At 36.2% G+C, this 13,344-nt stretch overlaps 1 protein-coding gene across 1 annotated transcript in view; it reads right to left on the bottom strand.

Annotated features, from left to right (window-relative positions):
* Positions 1-11,726, bottom strand: part of LOC102729343 (sodium channel protein type 3 subunit alpha) — a 112,020-nt gene extending 100,294 nt beyond the window's left edge. The window contains exon 1 of the mRNA XM_081814277.1: positions 11,510-11,726. The gene's annotated coding sequence lies outside the window, so the exon portion shown is untranslated. The remainder of the gene's footprint in view (positions 1-11,509) is intronic.
* Between the last annotated feature and the right edge of the window lie 1,618 nt (positions 11,727-13,344).

The following is a 13,344-nucleotide window of genomic DNA, read 5'->3' as shown; positions in this document are numbered from 1 at the left end:
TCTTAAGGATGTGCCTTATTGCTTCTACATTTACTGTTAAATTCCTTGAGGAATAAGGATTACTATATTTCTACATTACTGTTAAATTCCTTGAGTCAATAAGGATTTTGTTGACTAGCTACTACAGTAAGCAAGAAGTTACAAATTTTACAAATGCCCTGTCCACTGTGGTAGCCACTGGCCAGATGCAGGAGTTGAGCACTTGAAATGTGGCTAGTGCCAAATCTTGAAATGATAGTATTTGGGCATGTTGGGTTAAATAAAACATAGCATCAATAACCTTAATTTCACTTGTTTATTTTGTCTTATTTTTCAGCACCTAGAAAATTTCCAAGTATGTTCTGGGTCTCATTATATTTCTGTTGAATAGTGCTGATCTGATATATCCCTTTCTTCTACCCCCCCAATCCTCCTCCAAGTGATGAAACCCATCAACAAACACATGAGTTAAAAAGGGAGGCAATCCCCTATTCTGATGCTCAAAAAGGGTGGCGGGCTGTCTCTGGATGGATAATTTTTCTGTTTTACTTGGTCAGATTGTTGTTTTTGTCCTTAAGTCATAGGATTTGGGACCAAGAAACACTATAGTGAAAAAGTTACTTTGTCCATAAGCAAACATTTTGTGTGGGTGTGTGCCTGCAGCACATGTGTTTCTGGAGAGGAAACCACATTTCAATATGAATCTAGCAAAATTATAGAAAGCTTTCTATTTTGAAATAAATTGGCATCATGGCAAACAGAAAGCAAACAGCATTCTCAGACCAGTAATAAATCCTTGATCTATAACATCGGGGTAACATCAGTGCCACCTTGGCCATAACAGAGAGGCCTCTGAGTTGCCCTCAGCCACGTTTCTCCTACTGCTTGCTGGTGCCTTGTGCTTTAGGCAGCTTCTTTCCAGGCAACCACAGACTGTTTACTGACTGTAATCAAAATGACAGCACACTGTTTTCACAACCGAGTGTTAAGAGTTGATTGCCTTTTTCACTTGGCAACCTGAGGGAACTTTAGAACTAGGATCTTGAGGTACAACTTGCATTCATTCAAGAGGGTGGTGCTTACTTTTCTACATGTTACCTGCATTCCTTTGAGGTTTAAAATACAGAGGATTGAGATTTATCTAGCCTGGAGCAGAAAGGTTGTAATCACTGCCTTCAGATCCCTTCTACTGGTAAACTCCGCTGGAGCACAGGTTGATTTAGGTGGGGCTGAGTTTTGGCTGTCATGTGATTCTTCATCCGTCAGAACCCAGCCATTTGAGGGACCTTCTCTAATTACCCATGCCCCACGAATAGATGATTATAATGCCATACACTCTGATCACTCTCAGATGGTGCCACAGAAGACAATCCAGCAGAATGGAAAAGTTTGATGTGCTCAATCTTTTTAGAAACAAGATTTAATGAAAAGGTAAGGAAGAGAGGGAGGAAAACAGGAGGGGAATGGAAGCTGCAATTCAGGTAACCTGTATTCTAGACTTGTGTTTGCCATCACTTGCTGTGACATATTGAACACTCAACATCTTAGGTGTTCATTGTCCACATCTACAAAAGAGAGGGAGAGGAGGAAAATTGACTAGCTCATTTGCAGTGCCTCTTTTGTTTCTAAAGCTCTAGTTCCAGTGTTCAGACTCTGGGACTCTGTACCAGATACACTCCAACATCCATCCCTCTGGGAGAGAATGATAGGTACAACAATAGTCCTGTACTCTGAACAAGGACTATTGAATACTAGACTAATCATGTAACTGAGCTAGGCTGCGCTATACCTATTAGAGGCTATCTTCATTTCAGAATACTTTGATGAACTATGAGCTTGCTCAGATTAAAACCGTGTTTTTGATGAACAAATACTATGAATGCCTTGAGTACAGCATAGCTGGGCGGTTGGTTGCTGAAAAGAAATATCCCTCACATCCTTTCAACTCTAGATATTCAATTCTGTGTACATGATTTCTTCATGTATTTTCTTCATGTAATTCTTATACATGTAATTTCTTCCTAGATGAGAAATTTATACAAATAGAAGTTTTTTTAAAAACTCACAAAACTTTGTCTAATTTTCAGTGAATATGACAAGTCACTTGGTTAAATTCCCTCCCAACCCTGCCAAAATAGGGGCTTTTGAAGTAAAGAGAAGCTGAAAATTTTTTTCTAGGATCTGAATTCAGGTCCCAAAATGTCAGCGTTTTTTTTTTTTCCCCCCAGCCACTGAGCACATCATTGGCACCAAAATTAGAGCAAGGGCCTGTGTGCACTGCCCTGATTCAGGTGTCAATGATGCCACTTACTGCAGTAGGAACACACAGTGGAAGGTCTCTGCATGTGAAGGCAGGAAGGATGCTGTTCAGTGATCAATTCTGTTGAGGCTAAAGACAACCAGAACGCCACAGGTAAGAAAAAATTACATGTGATGCAAACTTGTATTTCAGGCAAGGATTTGCAGCAACCAAACTGCTAATGAGAGCCAAGATGGGTGTAGCCTGTCCATCCTGGTTCTACCCAGGGTGGAACATCTAGCAAGTAAGACCCTGGCTAGAAAGGGCAACGATCATGAGGAGAAATGTAAAAGCTAAAGGGAGAAGATGCTAGAAAGGACTGAACCGGAATCTGTGATGTTCCTGCAGTGTTCCAGGTGTGCCCCCTGAATTATCTCCTCAAAGACATGGGTCATTCAGGATTCTGATAAAATTGCTTCTGCAATATTGGGCATTGAATTCACTAATTCTTCAAGTGACCCCCCCTTTTTAAAAAAAATTAATAGATCTCTTTTTTTAGAGCCGTTCTAGGTTTACAAAAAACTGGTTGTGAAGGTACAGAGTCCCCACATTAAGTGTGCCTTTTTATGCTTTAAATATTTAGCCCTGAAACTTTTTATTCGGGAAGAATTTAAGAGAATAAATAGAAAGTATTTTCTCAGGCATAAGAGTCTCTAAATTTAGCTTTCCTGAGAGATATGGATAGTTGAAAAAATGTGTATTATTTTATGATTAAATTGATCTCATAGATTGTTGTCTGAGACGTATCATCGCTATTGTGCGTTTAATGGATGTTTAAAAGAAACGTGCCTTACAGTGACTCAGAATAATTTTAAGACACCTAGTAAACAACGTGTCTAACAAAGGTATAAGAGAGAGTTCACTTTTTTGGCTTTGGTCGTGTAGTTTAACTCCTTTGTGTTAATTTGCATAAAGACCTGCATCATGATTTGGATGTGCTCTGCCGGTTTTTTATTTACTCCTAAGCATTACCCTTTCCCTTTTCAATTGTACTAAATGATTTTGAATGACAAGTTGAAATGCTTTTCCCTAAAGAATCAAGTTAGTTATCACAGTTGTCACCATGTTGGTGGAGGGAATGTTTATAGCAACAATAAATTTTTTACTTTCTATACTCACTGAATAATTTAAGGTGAGGCTTCTCTGAAAAACATTTCTTCTCTGGTTCAGGCTTTAATTCTTATTAACATTTCACTGGTTTGTTTTTTATATTTTCATTGTTTTCTACCCAAGTACTTTGTATATAAAGATAAGATGTCAATTGTTTTTAAGTAAATGATCCGATCCCAGTTTACGAACCCAGGCACTGTTTCACAGACATCCATCATAAATCTAGCCTCAAACATAATATTGTATTTCTTCTGTTTACTGTAGAAGCACCAGCCTCCTGACTTAAAATATGGATATTCTCATCTTGAGATTTAACAGATCTTTTCTCCATGGGGTAATTTTACTGAACAGGTTGACAGAATGGTAGAGGTTGTAAAGAAAGCAGAGTTAAGTAGTAAATATTAAATGATGTTTATCTAGAGGAAAGACTTAGGATATAATTTGCCCTGGAGGACATAGAAGATTGTTTTATTAAAGGCTACCGCAGTCTCCTCCCAGCTGTGGAAAGGACTGCGCTGCAAGAAGCCAACATAAAAAAGCAACTGGGGTGTTAACCCTGCAAATGTCTTCTTAAAGAGTTGAAAAAGCTGACTCACCTTGGTAATGGAATTCCTTTTAAGAAATGCAATTAATTATTAATTCCACTTAGCTATTAGGTTAACTCATTTCTTTCTTATAAATATCACTTTCTGAAAATACACTTTTAAATGTGTTTTGACTTTAAGAAATTTGTTGGTTTACAGATCTGCCTTTCCTCTCAGTCTGCCACAGTAGCAGTTTCAGAAATTAGAAATCAATGTTTTGTTTCCAGTTGGATGACCTGGACATTCAAAGAGTATCTTTCAATCGAAACTCTTATTTGATTATTTAAGACTTAATTTTCAAAGGAGCAATTTATGAGGTACAGAATAAAAAGAGAGCGAATCTCTGGTTGTACAAATTGTAGTTCACAGGTGCTTATTTCTGAGCATGCACAATTGTTTGCATTGTTAGTCTGCAAAATATACCATAGCCAGCAGCTGGGTCAACTTTCAAATAGAGGTAAGGGTAGGAAATTGGAGATTTGAAATATAAAACTGCTTAAACATATAGAATAAATACCAGCCTTTCTAACCAAGGAAGAAATAGGACACGAATGTATTTTTTGCTATTTTCCTAAGTATTTGCATAGTCTCTTTACCTAACACACTTCCACTTACTAGAATTTTAAAATTATTTTGAAAGTCATTTCTCGGCTATCTTTTACTTCACTAGCCAACCTTTCATTAGCTTCTCTTATTTTTCTCTGCCTTCCTTTAGTCAGCTCGTTTTCAAACCTGGCCACATATTTGAACTATACTAGCAGAGCTTTTAAACAAACACTGATACCCAGGCTCAGCCCCAGAGAATATAATTGAATTGGTCTAACATGGAGCCAGCATTGCTCTTTTTTAAGTTTCCCAGGTGAATCCAGTGTGCAGCCAAAGCTTATCATGTTGTGCCTTTTCTCTTTTCTCTCAGAATGTTTGCATATCTATTTCCCTTCAACTGTTCTTTTCTTCTGTTATTTTTTATTAGTGAGGTTTTAAAAATCTAATTTTTGTAATTTCTCATTTTTTTTTCTGATTTTCCATTTACTGGTCAAGAAGTTCTCATTCCAGGCGCATGTATCTGTTTTGTATTCTTATCTAATACTACCAAATTTTTATGTCAATGAAAGAGAATGCAATGTGATTGTGAATTATACTTTTGTCTGTTCTTCCAATGTTGATATAATAATATACTTTAATTTTCGGTATAGATATATAAGATTGATAGTGGAGCCCAACACAATGGTTGAAAACTAACATTAAGAATGGATTTACTTGAACTGTAATCATTGTTGGCTATGATTAAAGATCATTTAATATGATATTTGAGAACTTTGAGGCTATTTGGGACTCAAGAATAGGTAAATATCATTAAAGGATCGATTTTTGAATTTTAATTTAAAGACAGATTTCAGTAGTTTCAGAACAGGGCAGAAGTGGGAATATTACATATTATATCAACTATCATATCAGTAACATGATAATGACAGCAAGGGAAGCACTAATAGCAACAAAACTGGGGTAAAAAGGATCTATGATGATAATTAAAATTTGGTGACTTAAATATCAGCAGGAAAAACAGAAATATGGGAGGTAATGCATAGGATATTCAAGGGTTTGAAATGAATGTAATAGGAAAATCGCAGGCGGTTGGTTGAGGCCTGGAGTAGTAGATATGAAATATGAATGTTATTGTGGCTGTTGCCTCAAAATGCATTCAAGCCATTTCCTTTCCATCAGGTTTATTTTTCCTCACTGGTAAAAATACTGGTTGGATTGGCAAAAGGAAAAAAAAAAAAAAAAACCTGGCCAAACTCCCTTGGCTGTATCCTGCCTGTAGGTATGTTTTGTTGGATTTATCCAGTATTGTAAATAATTTGAAATAGATGACAGCATTTAACAAGAGGGAGATTTCTAATAAAAATCTGGATTTTTAGCTTCTTTGGAAAAATTGTTTGATTCATCAGTCTCCTAGCCCTAAGATGGAGCTTTCCCTCCTTGGAAAGGATATGGTTGTTAAGGCTGTTCAGTTCTGTAGTCTCAACCTAGCTGGCTTCACTCTTTTTCTTACCTACTCTGCCCATGTAGAAATTTGGAGTTGTTTCCCTAAGATTTATTTACAAGGTAATTTCCAACCATGATACAAGTTCCACGAAAAGAAAGTGCTCAACACTTCATTAGGTAAAACAAAAATAATTTACAAGGAGAAAAATAAATGTCACAAGTAAAAACACTGGGGAGACAGAGAAACTAACAGATGACTGGTTCTTAACTAGAGGTTTAAGCCCTTAAACTGTGTCCTGTTAAGCCCTATGCAAGAATATTTTGGGTTCTAGATCAGAAGCACAGTGTCACTTAGCAGTGATAATTGGGATTTAGTGAATTATTCCAGTCAGAGCTCTTGGGAAAGGAAAAGGACACAATGTTCTGTACAACCTGAGTAAGAATATTCTGAATATTAGGAGATTACAATTCCCCAAAGTGAGCTTCTTGGCAGAAAATGGCCAAAGTTATTTAAAGAGTGACTTCCCATCTTTGAATTCACCCTTTGAATAAAACAATATTCAAGCACCGTTTAATAATTTAAGGACCATCATTTCTTTCACTTTGCTCCAGCACGGAGCTTAATCACATGAAGGGCTCCCTATATGCAGTCTCCGAAAGGATGAAAACCTAATTGAATTATTACAGAAATAACTCCAAACTTTTAAAAGGTTTCTCTGAACTGAAACAACCCCTGAGAATTCCCTTACCCAAACCACCACCTGGCATATGTTTATATGCACTGTATTTGTACAGAATATATATATTTAACATTGTAAACCTGCTTATAAGTTACTTTGCAGTTGTTCTCTATTCATATTCTTGGGATGAAACGTCTTTAAAATTCTTTCTATAAGGTCCTTTATCACTTCAAATCCTGAAGAAAAGAGGTAGAGTATAAAAAACAATCAATCAATAAATAGGGCACATTAAAACTTGTGGTATCCAGTAGGCATTCATGTAGATTTTAAAGAATTTTTCTCCTGTGGCTAATTATATATCTGGGTGTAGATTCAAATTTTAGGTACCCAGAGAGTTGATACTTGTCAGGCAGTTCATAGAACAAAGCGTGTCTTTGCGTAATAGGAGAGCCAGATTTTCTTTATTACCATATTATCAAGTAAAAGAAAATTAACACTATTCTGCTCTGAAATAGGTATCTACACTTGTTAATATTCCATTAAAATGTATCCGAAGAATGTGTTAATGTTACCTCAGGGTGAAAAATATCATCAAGTAAAACTGAACTAAAAAGTAGCTTGCTAATCAAAGATAAATATATGATCTTGCAACACAAGCAATAATCCAGTTAGCTTTTCTCCTTCCCAAATTTTATAACTACCTCAAACAACAATCTACCTCAAAAAGTAACAGTTCAGATACCAGGTTCTATGTTGAATTGCCATTAAAGTTGTTTCTGGGGTAAAATTCAAGTGGAAGCAAAGATAATTTAGAATTGAAATTAATCAAAATTTTAAAATAGATCCTGAAAGTGCAGAAATGTACTGTTAATATCTTAAATTACATTTCAGGGGCAGGTAGGTAATTCATCTTCATAGCTTGGAGAATTTGTAAAACAACCATCAATATTAAAGTAGAATAAATAATATATTTTTAGATGCCAAACAAAACACTAATTCCCAACCTTCAATGAGTTCACAATGTTCCTATACATGAATGATAATGAGAAAAAGTAATCTGTACAGGCACTCATGCAAAGAAATTTCACTATCTAGTCACGTGTTCATTCTTTAGTGGGAAAAAAAGCACCTTTGTCTTCATATCCTTATATTTATGAGTGCATTCAGTTAATTTCAACCCTAAAAATAAGGAACCACAAAAGCTGGAGTTACCTAGAATCAAGGAAGACGGACTAACCAACAAATTCCAGGCAGAGCACGGTGTAATTGAGAAATCTTCCCTTAATGTCTTTAAGCCTCCCAAACTCTCAGCCTTCTCACATCTGTCTGGTCGTGAGCCCATTAAGTAATCTTGGCTACCATGAAGATGAAAATGACAGTGCAGTTACTTGAGTCTGTGTAAAGAGGCCCAGGGTGGTTGAAGGGCAGGATTAGGAGGCCTGGGGTGCTGAATGGCCATCCCAGCTGTAGCTCCCAAAGATCCCACGAGCACAGAGCTGTCAAGAGCACAAAACTGCACGTAGAGAAAACATTTGGAGGGAAGTAGGGATTTTGCAGTATATCCACAATTTCATTAGGCACAATTTGCCTTTCCACCTTTTATTGTATCATTAATAGGACTTAAGCAGGAGAGTTTGTGAGTTGATCACATAGCCAACACACCTGGTCATTTCTGGGATTTAGGCTCTGTAATTTGATGGCCATAGTAGAAATTTTGGGGTATTTAAATGTTCTCGGTGAAACCTAGATTTTCTTTGTGAATCTTCAAAGAGGACTTTTGTCTGATAAGTAGATCTGTTAAGGCACAAGTGAAATAAAGCTCCTTGCCCCTAATTTGTTAAAAAGAAGAAAGGCTTTGAAGTGGAGTCCATGATAATGTATCATTGGGCCAAAGAATGGTTTTTTAGAAGGTATTATGAGAGTTCTTTAAACTCACAGGAAATGCCCAGGATGTTAGCACTAATCGGTATTATTATAGGGAGCACATTTGTTTTTGTTGTTGTTGTTTCAGCAAGGGCATTCTTCCAGGATGAGAACTATCATTTTTCAGCTACAGAATTTCTTGGCAGTTTCATTCTGTCCTTCCTGTTGTGGTAGAAGATATTATATCACCATCACTAATATTGGGGGGCAGGGGAAGAGGGGAGGGTGACCATCCAGTCATGTCCCAGGATGTATAATAAACACTGAACAGACATTATTTATTTACACAATCCTGCAGCATTAGGTGCTATCATTCCTATTTTATAGGTGAGGTAATAGAGGCTTAGAAAGTTTAAATACTTTGTCATTTAATAGTGAAGCTAGGATTCAGTCTGTCAGCCCTGCTCTTCTTCACTTCTCCATATTGCTTCCTGGTCGTTTCCACCACAGAAGGAACTGGCCAAGGACCTTTAAAATATCTCTAGTCCTCTATTTTTCTTTTTTAAATATATATATATATATATATATATATATATATATTTATTTATTTATTTAAGATTTTATTTATTTATCAGAGAGAGAGAGAGGGAGGCAGAGGGAGAAGCAGGCTCCTTGCTGAGCAAGGAGCCCGATGTGGGACTTGATCCCAGGACCCTGGGATCATCTAGTGCTCTATTTTTCTATCTTCAGGTTTAGTGCACCATTAGGGGTAATATACAACAACAAGTGGTAATATAAATATACAATATACAAGAGTTAAAGATGTATCATATCACAGTTAAGCTGAGAGATCAATTGGTGAAAATCCAGGTAAATTAGAATCATAAGATTTTAAAAATGAGAAGTGTCCTTATATATTTTTTATTCTAATAACCGTACAGGCAAGGAAAATGCACTTCAGTGATAAATGGTGTCCTTTCTGAGGTGATAAAGCTCATTAGTAGAACTTGAATCAGAAACTCAGACTTCCAGCTCAGTGCTCAACCTATTTATCTGTAGTACACCGTTAAATTACAGTATTATTTGGGGTGCCTGAGTGGCTCAGTCAGTTAAGCATCCAACTCTTGGGTTTTGGCTCAGGTCGTGATCTCAGGGTCGTGAGATCGAGCCCCATGTTGGCCTTTTCGCTCAGCACAGAGTCTGCTTGAGCTTCTCTCTCCTTTTCCCTCTGCCCCTCCTGTTTGTGCTCTCTCTAAAATAAATAAATAAATCTTCTTTAAAAATTACAGTATTTTTCTTACAAATGAAGTCACTGTTAGATTCTTCTAAAGAGTAAGATACCCAAACTTACTTGATATATCACTTAATCAAAACAGGTTTGATTTCCAAAATTTTTCAAAGAGCCGGTTTTGTGAAGAACTCTGTGTACATATGCTCTTCACATCATGACTACATATATAGACAAATAAGAGATCATTGCAACTATACTGAAAAAATTGCTGATATCGAGGGCTAAAATATAAGCACCCATTCATAAATGTAAAACAGTTCAGTCAAGACCAGCTCTTGTGTTTACATAGCACAAAGTTACTCAAATTCAGTCCCCTGTAGAGAAGCATGAAATATACAATACACTGAAGCCAATTAACATCCATTTCTGGGAACCCTTTTCAAAGAAACAGTTTTCTTCATATCCTATAGTAGGAGTTCTTCTGAAATACACAAGATTCAGGGCTTTTCTCTGAGGCAACCACTACTTTATGTTTTTAGGGGGAATATTATTGATACTCAGTGTAAAATATTGAGAAATCAGTATTTTGCCATATCATTAGAAATTACAATTGCTTTTAAATACTCAAATTCTATCCTTAGGCCATTTTGACCAGTAATGACTGGAAACCCAGGTTAAAATCAGAGGTCTTTATTTCACATAGGACACACAGTACTTGGAGTGCTTGTGTTGAAATTTTTCCATGCAAATTCCTACCAGCACTTAATGCCTTTATCTTTGTCCTCATATGCTACATTACACCACCTGTTGTATTAAAAAATAAGAACTTTATGATATTTAAAACGCTTCTTTCAATTAATACCTACAGATTTTCTGCCAATAATTTCTTATTCCAAGTATGTGATTGCTAACTGAATGCAACACTTGTGGTTATGCTCTAAAATATTTTAAAGAAAACTACAGAAAATATATGTTATAGATAAAGTAAGTAATTGTTTTATGGCACAAGTGGCTCTCCCTGGTAATTAATAATAATAATAACCAGTTGTTAAATCTACACAGAAAAAAATAAACAGAAATATATCAAGCTTCTGAGATAATTCATCAAGAAAATATAATACCCTTTAAGTCCATAAATTTAAAGACAAATATTTAATATAAAAATGAACATATTAACATATAAAAGAAATAATACATTATGGAGCATATAGGGATCACTTTATTATTAAAAGGTTAAATCTCTTTTTAGTGGTTAGTATTGGTTATCTTCTTCCCTCCATGAAAATAGATTATTATACCTCTATATTGTTATCACTCCCTATACACATGGCCCCTCCAAAGCTGTTAAATAAAAGACTAAAGCACAAGAATGATAGTTCCAATTTCACTATACATTTATGTTTAAAAAATACTGGGCACACTGGACATTCAAATAGGTGATGTACAGCCACGAAATCATTAGGTCAGCTTTGTGCAATAAAAAATATTTTCCTTGAATACAATGAATCATAACAATCTGCATGGCTCAAAAACACGAGATCAGTGATGCCTAGTCTCTACCATAAGTCACCATTTCTAGACAGAGGCTCTATTTCCTTTGAGAGATAAAGGAATAGTAAGCAGTGTACACATCAAATGATGACTTCGGTTCCTGAAATTTAAATTAAAACAGCATTAGGTTAAAAATAGCAGCATGAAGATGATTTTAAAATAAGAAAAATGATCTGGTGGCTAGATTCTATGGTGCAGATAATTAAATGTTTTGCCAGCTTACCTGATAAAACAGAGCTTGACAGATCACAGCATAACAAAGCCCCGTATCCAAGATGGTTAGAGTATAAGGTGCCTTTCTCTGCAGTTGTTCAGATTTTTGGCCACAGAGATTTACAGATTAATTACAGTGTTTTTTTCTTTGCTTTCTCTGTGGACAAGAAAACAAAGAGACCTTTCCAGAATCCTCTCTGCTTATGCCTCCGCTTCCTGTTCTGAGATTCACTCTATGGTACCCAACATATATCAGAAAACAGCTTTGTGGGGGGGGTGGGGGGGTGGGAAGCTGACAGCTCTCAACATGGTACCGCCATCTACTGGCAGACACACAAAATTGAACAAAAGGAAAAACATCCTCATTATTCTTTATAAGGTAAAATGTAACATCTCCCTGCATATGAGTATGTACAAAGAGACTCTTTCCCATACTCACTTATTTGTACCTCACCAGTATTTTGTAAGTTTACAAAGGTTATTCACTCATAAACTACCACAATGAACATAAAACCTACAAATATCTGTTTGAAAATTACGTTTTTAGATTACCTTACACCCTGCAGGTAGAGTTCTGCAAAAATCTCTCTTGTGGTCTGTGCTGGTCTTCTGAAAATTTTTTTCTTCTCACGGGATGGATTATTTTCCAAGTGAGTAATCTGACTCCTTAAAGAACAGTGTAATACACATTTACTGATAGTCTTTTGTGTTGCTTTTGGTAAAACATTTACAAGAAACAATATCTGAATGTAGAAAGGTATTCTAAACCTTAGCAAGGTCTAGCTAAGTTAGATCTGTGGATTATTTTGGTGTGTGTATATGACATGAGGAACAGTTAAATTCACCTTACATGAGATAATTCAAATCAATTATATCTATGTCTTTAAAATACTTGAGAAAACATTGTTTATAAGAATCTTGAAGCATGCAATACATAAGCAAAATGAAAATGATTTTTATCAGTTTATTAAAAGAGGTTTGTCATGAAACTGCTATTCATTTTATTTGACTTTTTATATTTACTTTAGAGCAAACAACTATAATTTTATTAGTTTATCATTAATTAATTAAAATATATTCATATTGATGGAGCACCTTAATATATGTTAAGTGCTGTATTAGCTTTGAAAAGACAAAGATAAAAACATACGGTGCCTGCCATCAAGGAGCTTACGTATAATGGAGAGACAAATATAGCAGGTACCATATTTTCAAGCTATGTGCTCAAGGAGTGTTATTTACTTTGTTTTTAATTCCAGCCACATTTTGCCTAATGGCAGAAAATAAATCTAGTCAGTTAGAGGTAGACTGAGTCACTTGAGGCTGTTCCCAATGATTTCAAGTTTATACTAAACCAATGTACAGTTTTCCTCTTCCATCTTCTTACACAGGGATTGATTTAAGTCCAGGAATGCTCACATATGTGGAGAAAGAAGAGTATGGTTCCCAGCCTCCTGCTTTTCTATGTGGGCATCCAATGAGGTGTAGAATCCTGTATGATTTTTGGGCACCAAAATCCCTCCACATGGACATCTACCAACGTGCCCGCATTCCCCTTTGGTTCCAGAAACACCATCCATCCAATTTAGCATGGCAGCATCCCCTCTTCATAAGCATTAGCTACCTCAGGTTTGTCAGCTCTTCCTCTCAGGTAACTTTTGTTCCTGTCCTTGGGGAAGGAAGGAACACAGCTAGCAGGCTTCCAGGGTCACTCTGGGCTGTAAGTGACTGATATAAGTCCCACATCTGAGGTACTGCACACACCATCTCTGTGTTGTTTCCATCTCCTGGAGCATGGGTGCTCTGTGGGCTTCAGACAAGTGAGGCACAATCTCTGCTACCCTG

The sequence above is a fragment of the Leptonychotes weddellii genome, chromosome 3, assembly GCF_054177405.1.
Source record: "Leptonychotes weddellii isolate Sample4059 chromosome 3, ASM5417740v2, whole genome shotgun sequence".
NCBI classification, from domain to species: Eukaryota; Metazoa; Chordata; class Mammalia; order Carnivora; family Phocidae; genus Leptonychotes; species Leptonychotes weddellii.
This window is presented reverse-complemented; position numbering and strand designations above follow the sequence as displayed.